General features: G+C 40.2%; 1 protein-coding gene across 2 annotated transcripts in view; it reads left to right on the top strand.

Moving 5' to 3' along the window:
* The window catches only part of ZNF385B (zinc finger protein 385B), a 408,564-nt gene that overhangs the window by 241,773 nt on the left and 154,612 nt on the right, over positions 1 to 12,179 (top strand). The gene's annotated exons all lie outside the window — the stretch shown is intronic.

The raw sequence follows: 12,179 nt of genomic DNA, 5'->3' as shown, positions 1-12,179 counted from the left end.
CAGAAAAGTAAATCTGCAATAAGACAGAAAATTATGGACCAATAATAACATAATAATTTGCCTGTCATAAAGACATCACTTAGACTATTAACAGGAAATTTTTTGATTCTCCCAAAGTTCCACCTATCTCAATAATTTGTGACTGAGCTGGAGGACAGAGGGTATATGATTGTATCACCTGCCGTTCGCCTAAGCTATAGGCATTTGTAGTTGTTTTTTGAAAGCAAACCCCTCTGCTTTAAGGATTTGTATCACTATCCTTTGGTAGAAACTGGCAATTTTGTCAGTATTTCTGTGTTAGTGATGTGGTGCAAAACTGTACCTCCACACAGAGATGGGCTGTTCTAAAAAGAAGTCCGGAATCCACAGTATCCCTACAGCAGCTTCCAAATGTTTGAGAAGGATGGATATTGTGGTGCAGCAGCTTAAACCACCACATGGGGTGCTCACATCACATATCAGTATGCTTGATTCAAGTCCCAGTTGCTCTACTTCCAGTCCAGCCTCCTGCTTATGCACATCTCCAGAGGCAGCAAAAGATGAATTAAGCACTTCAGTCCCTACCACCCATGTAGGTGACAATTGTATCACCTAGCATTCTCATCTCCTGGCTTCAGCCCGACCCAACCCTGGTTGTTGTAGACATTTGGGGAGTGAACAAGCAGATGAAAGAAAGATTTCTCCCTTTCTCTCTTTTCCTCTACCTTTCAAGTAAATAAACAGTAAAATATGAGAATAATTTTTATGAATACTTTATTTCTTCTCTGTATTTCTGCTAATCACCAGGTTTTGCTCAGTGTAGTAGTACTATTCTTGTTTATTTGGAGGTTATATGACTTTTAACATGAAAGTCTATAAATTATTTGGAGGTAAACTAGAGTGTTGGCTTTGGTGCATCAGTCATTAGAATGGATAGAAGTTAATGAAATGTCCACTTCATGTGAAGGAATAATCACTTCTGTAACTTGATAGTTCATAGAAAGCAGCAGCCCAGGAAAGCTGGGCCACAAAATTGGGATGACCAAATAGAGCACAAATCCTAGCAGCTAAACTCTTCACCTTGAACGCGCCGGATCCCATATGGGTACCAATTCTAATCCCGGCAGCCCTGCTTCCCATCCAGCTCCCTGCTTGTGGCCTGGGAAAGCAGTTGAGGACGGCCCAAAGCCTTGGGACCCTGCATCCGCGTGGGGGACCCGGAGGAGCTCCTGGCTCCTGGCTTCGAATCGGTGCAGTACTGACCACTGCGCACACTTGGGGAGTGAATCATCAGATGGAAGATCTTTCTCTGTCACTCCTTCTCTCTGTATATCTGACTTTACAGTAAAAATAAATAAATCTTTAAAAAAAATACCTATGGGAGGAGTTACTGTAAGAAGCCAGTGACTGGGGTTGGAGTTGTTGAGTAGGGGTTTATAAGCACTGCTTTGAGTTCTACCTGCTCCATTTCTGACTCAGCAGCCTGCCAATATATTTGGGAAAGCAGTGGAAGGCCCAGTGCTTGGGCCTCTGTACCCACCTGGGACTAGCTTTGGGTTGGCCCAGCCCTGACTGTCGTACCTGTTTAGTGAGTGAACTGGCATATGAAGGATCTCTCTCCCCTCTCTCCCACCCTCTCTCTCCCCTACTTCTTACTTCCCATTCTTTTCTCTGCCCATCCCATTCCTCCCTCTATGTGTGTGTAACCCTGTTTTCCAAATAAAAGAATCTTTAAAACAAAAAAAAGGAAGCCAGCGATTAATCCCAGGTGATAGGATGGCACACACTGGTCTGGGGCCTCAAATCAGGTTAAGGCAGTGAAAGAATGGAAAAATGGCTTTAAAAAATGGATAAAGAAAAGTATAGAGTAATTCCAGGTAAATTGTGCTCCAAATTTACATAAAGGAAAATAGGTTTGTAGATAGTAGGGTAAGGAAGAGATGATGAAATATCCTTGGACTGATTAAAGACAGCATGAAGACAATGTGATCTCTAGGAAAGCAGAGAAATGACTACCAGGCTGCCATTTTATTTTTGAATTATGATTGCAGATAAAACCTCCTTTAAAAGGAAATGTAAAATATATATATATATATATATAATAAAAAAAGGAAATGTAAGTTATTTGTATGATTTTTAAAGAGTCGAACAAACTCTTAGAGAAATGAATTGTTTGTCATTTATTTGTGTCATAATCAGAGGTTTCTGTTACTGGTAAGAAACTGGCTGCTTGGGATAGAGGACAAATTTGTTGAAAAGCTTACAGAATCAACAGGAAGCCAGCAAAACCAGATTCAGGACACAGGAGGAAACCCAGAGAAGGAAGCTAGAGACAAAGCCTGGACTGTTTCAGACAATTCACCTGTTAAGAGCAGGGCTGCTGTTCCCCCTGAGCCCTAGCCCACACAGCTGCATCTCACCACTAGACAATGCTGCTGGTGCCTCCTGCTTCGGGAGAGTGGATACAGCCTGTGCTCCTGTTGCTTTCTCCAAAGTGCCTTCACTCATGTTCCTGCCTCTTAAGAGCTCTAATTCTGGATAGAGGTGATAGTGAGCTGGAGAGAGGAGGCAAGATGCCTCTAATGGGCTCAGCGTAAGCCATGTGCTCCTACCTGGGCCCCAAGAAATGTTTTTAAAGTGACTGTAGCCACTTGCATTCTGATAGTGACAAGGAGACCTTGCTCCCCATCAAAAATTACAAGATGTGGAATTCTTCATAAGGTTTAGATTCTGGGCTTCCAGGAAAAAAAGTGATGTTCACTCTATTTCCTTTCAGGTTTTCATATTTTCTTGAGTTCTTAAATGATCTTTGGAGCTAAATTCTTAGGACAGCCTAAAAAAAGGAAATCTAAGGGGTCTTAATTTTCTCTTCAGGCTCTAATGATGTAATTCAAGCCTTGCTAGAACCAGTGATAGTTTGAGGATTCAGTTCAACCTTAAGTACAGCACAGCTTCTAACTGCTTAAATGCCAACATTTTAGATTTTGACCTCACATTCACTCCATTGTAGGCTTTTTATTGTAAATTTAATAGTGGAAAATTAATTTGAGTGTTTGGGGTTGTTGACGTGTGTGCCCTCCAAGGACTCCTAAGAAAGCCTCAATAATGATGGGTGTATAAATGCCGCCTTCACAGGAACTCTGCCAGCCACTCCAGCTGCTGCTGCCTCAGAGAGGAGGCCAGTCGTCTTTGGTCAACCATGCTAGTTACAGTGGATCATGCCAGACCACACTCCAGTATGTGTGGAAGTTATACAAGTAGAGACATGGAGAGATTACTCAGTGAGTTGTGATGAAAACTGCATATCATGTAGCTTAAAAATGACACAACAGGTGGAAAATGCAGAATAAGGACACAAAAATTTTAAGTTTCTAAAGTATTTAGTTGGATTCAAAATGGCTTCTCTAGCCTCTTCCAGGGAGGAAACACTCATGAAGCATGATAGCCTAAATTTAGAAAATATGTTTTATTTTTAGCTTTATTACCTCTCTTGTTTTTCCAGGAAGGTTTTCTTAGGGATTTTCTAGTGTCGTTAAATGCCACAGGCAAAGTGTGTGCTTGCTGTACAAAGCTGGATTTTGTCGGCACTATCCTTGAAGATAGATCCAGGAAGCTCTGTGGGCTTATTGTTTGCACCAGTGCAAGTCAGCCTGAATGATGTCAGGTTAATGATGCATCTGATAGTGACGACCCTGAGCAAGTTCCAGGGCTGGGCTGCTATATTACATTTTTATTAATAGTTCCACGTCTTGAGCTCTGATTCATTCTCAACCACGGGCCTTTGAGCCCTTACTAATTTGCATAAGTGCTCAGAACCATGCTTATTTTTTCTTTTTATTTTACTATATTTTGTGTTGAGAAAAACAAACAGATTTTTGAAAAGCAAATGGTGGCTGCGCTGAAGAGATATAGCTTGGCAGCTACAAAGTTAAAGCTCTCATGCACTGGAAGAACTAAAAAATCTTTCTGAATCTGTGCCTTCATTCTTCTTTCCTTCCTATGTGTTACTTCCTGTTTTCTGCAAGATTCAGACATGCTAAACTCATTTATCATGAGCAAATTTCCTTTAGAAAAATATTTATTACTTTGAAAGGCAGAATTACAGAGAGAAAGGGAGAAAGAGAAAGGGAGGGAGGAAGAAGTAGAGAATATCTTCAGTTTGCTAGTTTACTCTCCAAATAACTGTGGCCAGATCTGGGTGAGGCCAAAGCTATGAGCCAGGAACTTCATCTGTGTACCCTATGAATCCAGAGTGCTTGAGGCACCTTCCCCTGCTTTCCCACGCACATTAGCTAAGAGTTGGATGGGAAGTGGAGCAGTCAGGAATTAAATCAGCTTCCATATGGGATGTCAGCATTGGAGGTAGTGACTTAACCTACTATACCACAACACCAGCCCATGTTCCTAACACAAACATCAGTGCCTAAACAGAGGTTGATAGGTTTTCATTTTATTTCAAAAGTGATTCTTGGATTTTCAGGTTGCACCTAAAAGTGAAATGAAGGGATGACTTGGCGGTACTCCATTATCTCCATTATCTCTAAGAGGGATACTCAGTTTCCTAAGAGGAAAAATTTCATCTGAAGTCCTATTGCTTGTTGCCCCCTTCCTATAGTCCTGCTATAACATTATCACTCTTTCTCAGATATGAACAAAAGTTGGAAGGTGAAAAGAAGGAGAAATGGCAAGAATGTGATGGCGCTATTATTCAGCCCCTTAGGAGAGCCATTTTTGTGCATTTTTTGCCACAGCTTTGTTAAGTAATGATTTGATAAAGTAAAATCACTCAAAATCAAAATATTTACATCATAAATACTAATAGTGGTACAAATCAGGGCTCCCTTCCCTCAAAAGCCAGTTTTTAACATTCATTGCTTTTCCACTGTTGGAATGAACATTGTGTATCAACTTTATTGTTATTACCTGACTCTGATTGATAGGGATAGTAAAATCTTTGAAGACTGAGACTATAGTCTGTCCTGTTGGTCCTGTTGAACTGTATGCATCCTGAAGTGATTCTGGATTGGAATATTAAGTTTTTTCTGTAGGAATTCTCAAGTATGCATCTGTTTCCTGTGCACTTTAACCTGGCAGATTCCTCAGTACTCACTCACATTTTCACCACCACACTTTTTAAAAATTTATTTATTTTTAATGAAAAAGTGCATATAGAGAGAGGAGGAGAGACAGAGAGGAAGATATTCCATCCTGTGATTTACTCCTCAAGCAGCTGCAATGGCCAGAGCTGAGTCAGTCCGAAGCCAGGAGCCAGAAGTTTCTTCTGGGTCTCCAATGCAGGTGCAGGGTCCCAACGCCTTGGGTCGTCCTTGACTGATTTCCCCGGCCACAGGCAAGGAGCCTGAAGGGAAGCAGGGCCCCCAGGATTAGAACCAGCACTCATATGAGATCCCAGCGCATTCAAGACAAGGACTGTAGCTGCTAGACCACTGCTCCAGGTCCACCACCACATTTTTCCCCACCTATTTATTCTGTTATCTTTTCTAACTTGATGTTATGTTTTTTATTTTTGAGGTAATACAGTTTTAATTTACATTATGGTCAAAGGCTTAGCACTCTGCTAAATAAAGAGCTAGACAGGGGCTGGCATTGTGACATAGTGGGTAAAAGGCACCACCCACAATGCCTGCACCCCGTGTGGTCACAGGTTTGATTCCCGTATGCCCTACTTCTTCCAGTTCCCTGCTAATGACCTGGGAAAGTAGCAGAGGATGGTATGAGTGCCTGGGCCCTGCACCCTTGTGGAAGACCCGAAAGAGAAGCAGAGAAAAAAATCTCATTTTGGTTTTGATTTGTATTTCTCTGATGGCTAGTGATATTCATCTTTTTTGGATGGGAATATTTGTTAGTCACTTGTATTTCTATTAAAAAATCTATTGAGAGCTTTTGCCCATTTCTTAAGGGTAATGATGTGTTTTGTTATTGAGTCTTTTGAGCTGTTGATAAATTATGGATATTAATCCTATGTCAGATAAGTAGACTCTCATATTTTATCCTATATCCATATACAAACTTCCTGGTTAGTGCTAGTTGAAGCATTGAGTGGTATATTGACTCTTTCAATCTGTCAAGCACTAATTAGGTATCTCCCTTGTCTAAGACATTATGTTCACCAGGTATAGTCTGATTTCAAGCAACATAGAATCTAGGGAGAAAATCAGACAAATGTTCAACCAAGACTAATGTAGAACATAATGTGAAAGATCCTGGTAGAAAAAGGACAGAGAACGCAAGCTAGAGCTCAGAAGGCAGAGGTGATTTCTACCTACAAAACTTACAGAACAATTGCAATTTAGTCTCAAGGAATTGGTATGCTTATTAAAGCTGAATTTCATACTTTTACATATATATGGCTGGAAGGATTGTGTTTCTGTTTATGAATTAATTTTTCTTTTCTGCTAATCATAGAAGTCAGAAAAACTTACCAAAAATAATGTATTTTTATATGCCAGGCACTTTTGCGTAAATGAGATGGTCAAAGACAAAAAAAAAAAAAAAACAAGAAGAAAACTAGGAGATCCCAACTCTGTTCTGTGGGGGTCTTGATGTTGGCAAGTGGTTATTCGAGATCCTCACTGAAGTTCTTGGCTGAATGGGGTAGATGGTGGAGGCCAGATGGGAACCTGGTAGCCCTTGATAATCTACCTTCTGCCAGAGCTATTCAGAGTATATGTTGAACACAACGGTTTTTTTTTCAAGTCACTAAAGAACATAGTAATATATGGAAACCATGGTTCTTTTAAATTAAATTGCTTTAAATAAATGCTGAGTATAATATATTTTCTCCTGGAAACCAATGAGTCCCTGACTTATTGGATATTGCCAGCCTCATAGGGACTCTGTGCTGTAGGTATTTGCAGCCATGTAATATTAAGCCACACCTGAAACGTTTGTCAGCACAGTAGGGAATTCTAACCTGGCTGGCCTGAATCATTTGGCATCTATTCCATGCTCAAATTATTGTGGTAATTACGAGTCTGAGGTAGTAATTTGTGGTTGAGCTTTATCCTGGGTCCCAGTTATCTGGGGCTTTTTTTTTTCATGTTGTTTCATTATATCGTGTTAGTAAACAGACCAGGTGGTGTTTAGTAGTAGCTGCATTATATTCTCTGAATACTGAAATTCTCTGAATCGTAAAGCAAAATTGAAGCAAAAAAAAGTCACTTCAGTTGTACCTGTGCTAACCTTCCTCAGCATAATAATTGTGTCTATTCTCAGGGGGACAGAAGAATGAGTTGTTGTAGCTCAGAATTTAGGGGCTGCTGGAACCAGGAAATTTAGGGGCACTTTGTCATTACTGGCAAATTGTGTGGCTTTAAAACTTTGCAGGAAGAAAGTTAAGCCCAGGTCTTTGCTGCTACTTCTTGGTCTCCTATTCAGGGATAGCCTGGCTGCCAATTCCCAGAACGGACAAGAGATGGTATCAATAGCTCAGCTTCCCTGCATAGCCTCTTGGTTTTAGAGCAGGAGAACCATGGTGAGAAGGTAACAAGATGAAAAATAGGGTGAAAAAAAGGACCAGGAGATACTAGAAAGTAAACAAAAATGAAATCTGGAACTATGGAACATTTTATCCACAAGAAAGCAAAACAAGTGAATTATTTGTGTGGAACCTTGTTCCGAGACAGTTTGGAGAAACTGAATCTGAAAGAAGATGTTTTCAAAAAAGAGCACGGATATATAAAGAAGCAGTGTGTGATGTATAAGCAGGTGAATTTGCAAGTGTAGAGGTGGGATTGAATGACAGATGCCATGAAGAAATATGCACAGAAGAAAAATAAGCAGACATCTTTTAACAGTTTTAACCATAGTCAAGTAATGAGCTCTCTAAGGTGAGGGCTGGAAGTTGCTTTAGTCTTCATTGCTAAAATTCTGAAATTGACTGGCTATGACAGTGATCACTTTCTAGGCTTAGAATTACACAAGAAATAAGATACAAAATGGACACTCTGGTTTCTCCTCAGATCGTATAAATCTTTCGCCTTTTACTAAAGATACAAAATGGAGAGCAAGAGATTGGAGAAGATGTGATTAAAGGACTCCCAGCATAGTTAATAACATCCTTCCCCCACTTTTAGGGGGCCAAGTTCTCAAGATTCATGTGAACACTTTTAAAAAAATGATTCCGAAATTAAGATCCCTGAACTAATAGCATCAGTATTACCTTGGAAGTTGTCAAAAAAAAAAAAAAAGCCTATTTTCAATCCAGTGGAACCCAACCATTGGTGCTTTAATAAGCCCTCCAGGTAATTTTTTATGCATGCCAAGCTCATTTTAAAAAATTCATTTATAAAAAAACTTATATAAAATGAGTAGAATTCACATTTTTCATGATGTGGATTTAGAGGCATAGGAGTTTCTCCTTCCCACGATTCTCACTTTTGCTCTCCCCCCTTATTATTTCTTTGCCAAATTATTACAACAGCATATTCATTTGCTTCACAGTAACAAGCTTAACTTTCTGATATATAAAGTTATTATGACAAAGCGTGTAGAGGAAAAAGAAAAAAAATGACAGAATAAAATAAAAATTAAAATATTATTAGTTAGGAATATGAACACATATTATATACAGCGGTTAATTCCCACCATGCTAATGTCACAAAAATTTCTTTTTTGTGTATGCTTTGTGTGTTAGTTGTTACAAATCAAAGAAATCTTATGCTATTTGTCTTTTGGGGACTGGCTTATTTCACTAAACATAAGATTTATTTATTTTTATAGGAAAGGCAGATCTAATATGCACAGGAGAGACAGAGAAAAAGATCTCCCTCCCATCTGCTAGTTCACTCCCCAAATGGCCGCAATGGCCAGAGCTGATCCATTCTGAAGTCAGGAACCAGAAGATTCTTGCAGGTCTCCCATGCAATTACAGCGTTCCAAGGCTTTGGGCCTTCCTCTACTGCTTTTCCAGGCCAAAACCAGGGATCTTCATGGGAGATTGAACATCAGGACACAAACAGGTGCCCATATGGGATCCCGACACTTGCAAGGTGAGGATCCAGCCATAGGTCCAATGACACTGGACCCTAAAGCAATGTTTCTTAATATGAAGTGGTCCAGAAAGCAAAAATTGGTTTATTTGCTAAATGTTTTTTTTCTCAGTGCATTATAGTTCTTCTTTTTAATGACACAGTTTAATAGGCGCTGGATCTTTCCTCCCTCTCCATGTTCCAGTTCTTTGATTAAACCTGGGAGAAAAAAGCCCAACTTTGAACACATACTAATCTCCCATGGAGCGTAGGCTGGGGAGTGAGTCTGAGCCCTGGTCTTGGGAAGAGCAGCTGTAGGATCACCTAGCTAGAGTGTGTCAGCTATGGCACTGCTCCCTACTCTACATACACAGACTCAGGAATAGATTATTAAATGGACGGTTAGCCTGAGACTAGTCTATTTTACAGAGCTTCAGGATCCCAATGATTACTTATATCCAACATGGAAACAGAGCTGGAGATGCTGAAGTTCAACAGAACTCAGCAAACACTGATTAAAGTCACAAAGGTAATTGATATTCACAACATTTGGAAGCAAAGTAAAGTTGGCAAAAAATAATAACACACTAAAAGGAACACTGGGACTATGAAAGCATTAGAGTACTAAGTGGAAGATCTGAGCTACAGTTTTTGGTCCAGAGGAGAAAGAGAGCCTCATGCTAAGAATGAGAAGTGGATAAGTTTGGGAATCCAAGGTGAGGCAGCCAGGGTTTTTTTTTTACATTATAATAAAAATTGATTGACTGATTGACAGATTAATATGACTTTTACAGAAAATAACCTAATATTAACCATGAAACAGCATCATACCTCACCACAAGACATGGTTATTCTTGTACTACTAACAGCTACCATTTTGTTGTTGTTTTCATTGAGTGTGGCCCTGCACACTTATATGCACCAGATAATCTCCTTTGATTCTCATGACAACCCTGTAAAGTAGACAGCATTGTGAACTTGGCTTAGGAAAGTAGAAAACTAAGAACCTGAGGGGAATATTGTGTATCCAGTCAGTAAGCCTATAGGTTTTGAACTCAGTCTACTGCAGAGTCTGAGCTCTTCACTAGCATGCTACAAAGAATATATAGCATTTAAATCCCTGAATTTTCCAAGATGTCTCAGCACTGTTCTGTACATGATTGTTTTTTAAATATTTACTTTATTATTTCTTGAGTCATTTAGGAATACTGCAACTCAGAATATTCTGAAAGTATGTGGACAGCAAAAATCATTTTGTTCTCATTATCACAGATTGTTGATTTTAAGCTGAGCTGTGTTACATTCTTCTACTTGGTGCCTCACAACTATTGGTGCTTAGGTTCCCATTCCCAAGGTGTGGGTATGGACAGGCTTCTGTGTTTTTAATATGTACCTCTTCCATTGGGCCATAGTTCAAACCCAGTTCTCCTAAAACAAACAGAAAATACTATTCTGTATCTTTGATTTTCAATTATCTTTGTACAAAACATCTGTGGGGAACGGGGTGCTGAATCCACTCCAGGATTGACAGGGGCCATTGCAAGGTGGCGGCTGGCCCAGGGCCAGGAGGCGGGGTTGGTCTCGCCAACAGGTAAACAGGAAGTCACAGGGATAGGCTAATGCCCTCGCTGTGATTACTGGCCTATCACGTAGCGCCAAGTGGACCCACGAGGAGAAGTGACTGGTGGAGAACAATATAAAAGTAGCCGGTAAAAGCTAGGTGAAGATGAGGACAGACGGATGGGACAGACGGACGAGGGATGTATGGACGGACTGGGACGATGACGACGAGAAAGACTGGGACGGAAGACGGAGAGACTAAGACGGGGAGGAGAACGAGGCCGGAATGAGAAGAATCGGGCAGGGGAAGACGGACGGGAAAAGGAACGAGGGCCGGAGCAAGAGGAGAGGAAATTAGGACGAAAAGAAGGGTGCCAGAGAGAGAACTGGAAAAGAGGAATACAGACAGAAGCAGTAAAAGCAGGATGGAGACAGGGACAAGAACGGAGAAATGCAGCCGAAAGTACAGGAAGAAATATGGGAAGAAGGGTGCGGAAAGAGGGCTGGAGAAGCGGCAGAGGAAAGCTTAGACCAATGGGGACAGGAGCAGCGGAGATAAGGATTTAAACACAGCCGCTTTTGGCAGTTAGGGGTCTGGTTGCGGTTCCGGCTTGTTCAGGACCCTAAAGTGCGTACACCATCTTTTTAGTGTCACTGCTGGTGACGACACATCTTTTATTCCATTTATCTCTGGATTTAGAACACTTTAACTTTTCTCATCAAAACTGTCTTTTAGTGTCAGAAAGATACATAATAAAGAAGTGGTCATCCCAAACTCTTAACAGTCATTGGAATTTTTTAGTGGATTTGCTAAAACTTGTGTTACAGGTTGAAGAATTTGTGTTTCTAACAAGTTCCCAGGCAACACTGATGTTGTGAGTGTAGGGGCCCCACTTGAGAACCACTATGATAACTTGTTCTTGCTTTTTGTCTTAAAAAACAGTCTTTTATGATCTCTGAAACCTCCTTACAGCACAAGTGCACGAAACCGACCTTGCTGCCTTCATTTAGAAATAGATCTAGTGACAGATAGCAGCACGCTGTGTCATCCCTTCAACAGAAACTCCACAAATGAAAACTCTGTTCAGTTGTTTCTGCGTCTCTATGATAACAGTGAAAATGTAACAAAAAAGGAATAGTTGTTGTGTTGACATTGTCACTAAAAAGTCTTAAGTGTCCAGATGATTGTTGGTGGCAATAAATGGGATAGAAGGACATGGTCAGTAACATCCCATAATGGCATAACGTTGATTAGAGAAGTCCAATGTGTGACATTTCTTAAGTAGGACACATATCAGAGGAGGATGTTGATGCTACTGGCAGTTTTTATGAATTATACATAGTGCACATTTTTAAAATTCAGCAGAAAACTTTCATTTACCCTCTGTGATAAAAGGTATTATATGAAAAGTAAAGTGTTGGTTGGGTAAACATGGAATGCTACCAACCTAATGGATTTTAAGCAAACTTCTCTTTGCTCTCTAGAAGATAACCAGGTTTTTATAAGTAAGGTTGACCTTTGGAAATCTAGCAGAAGTGTTCCTAACTTACCTCACTGATGTTTATCGCTGAACTTCCAAACTAGCAAATACTTTCTAAAATATAACTGTCATTTAATTGGTTTGTGGCTTTGCCTTCTTGCTGCTGGGG

The sequence above is a fragment of the Ochotona princeps genome, chromosome 5, assembly GCF_030435755.1.
Source record: "Ochotona princeps isolate mOchPri1 chromosome 5, mOchPri1.hap1, whole genome shotgun sequence".
NCBI classification, from domain to species: Eukaryota; Metazoa; Chordata; class Mammalia; order Lagomorpha; family Ochotonidae; genus Ochotona; species Ochotona princeps.
The sequence above is the reverse complement of the archived record's forward strand: the minus strand, read 5'-3'. Positions and strand labels throughout refer to the sequence as shown.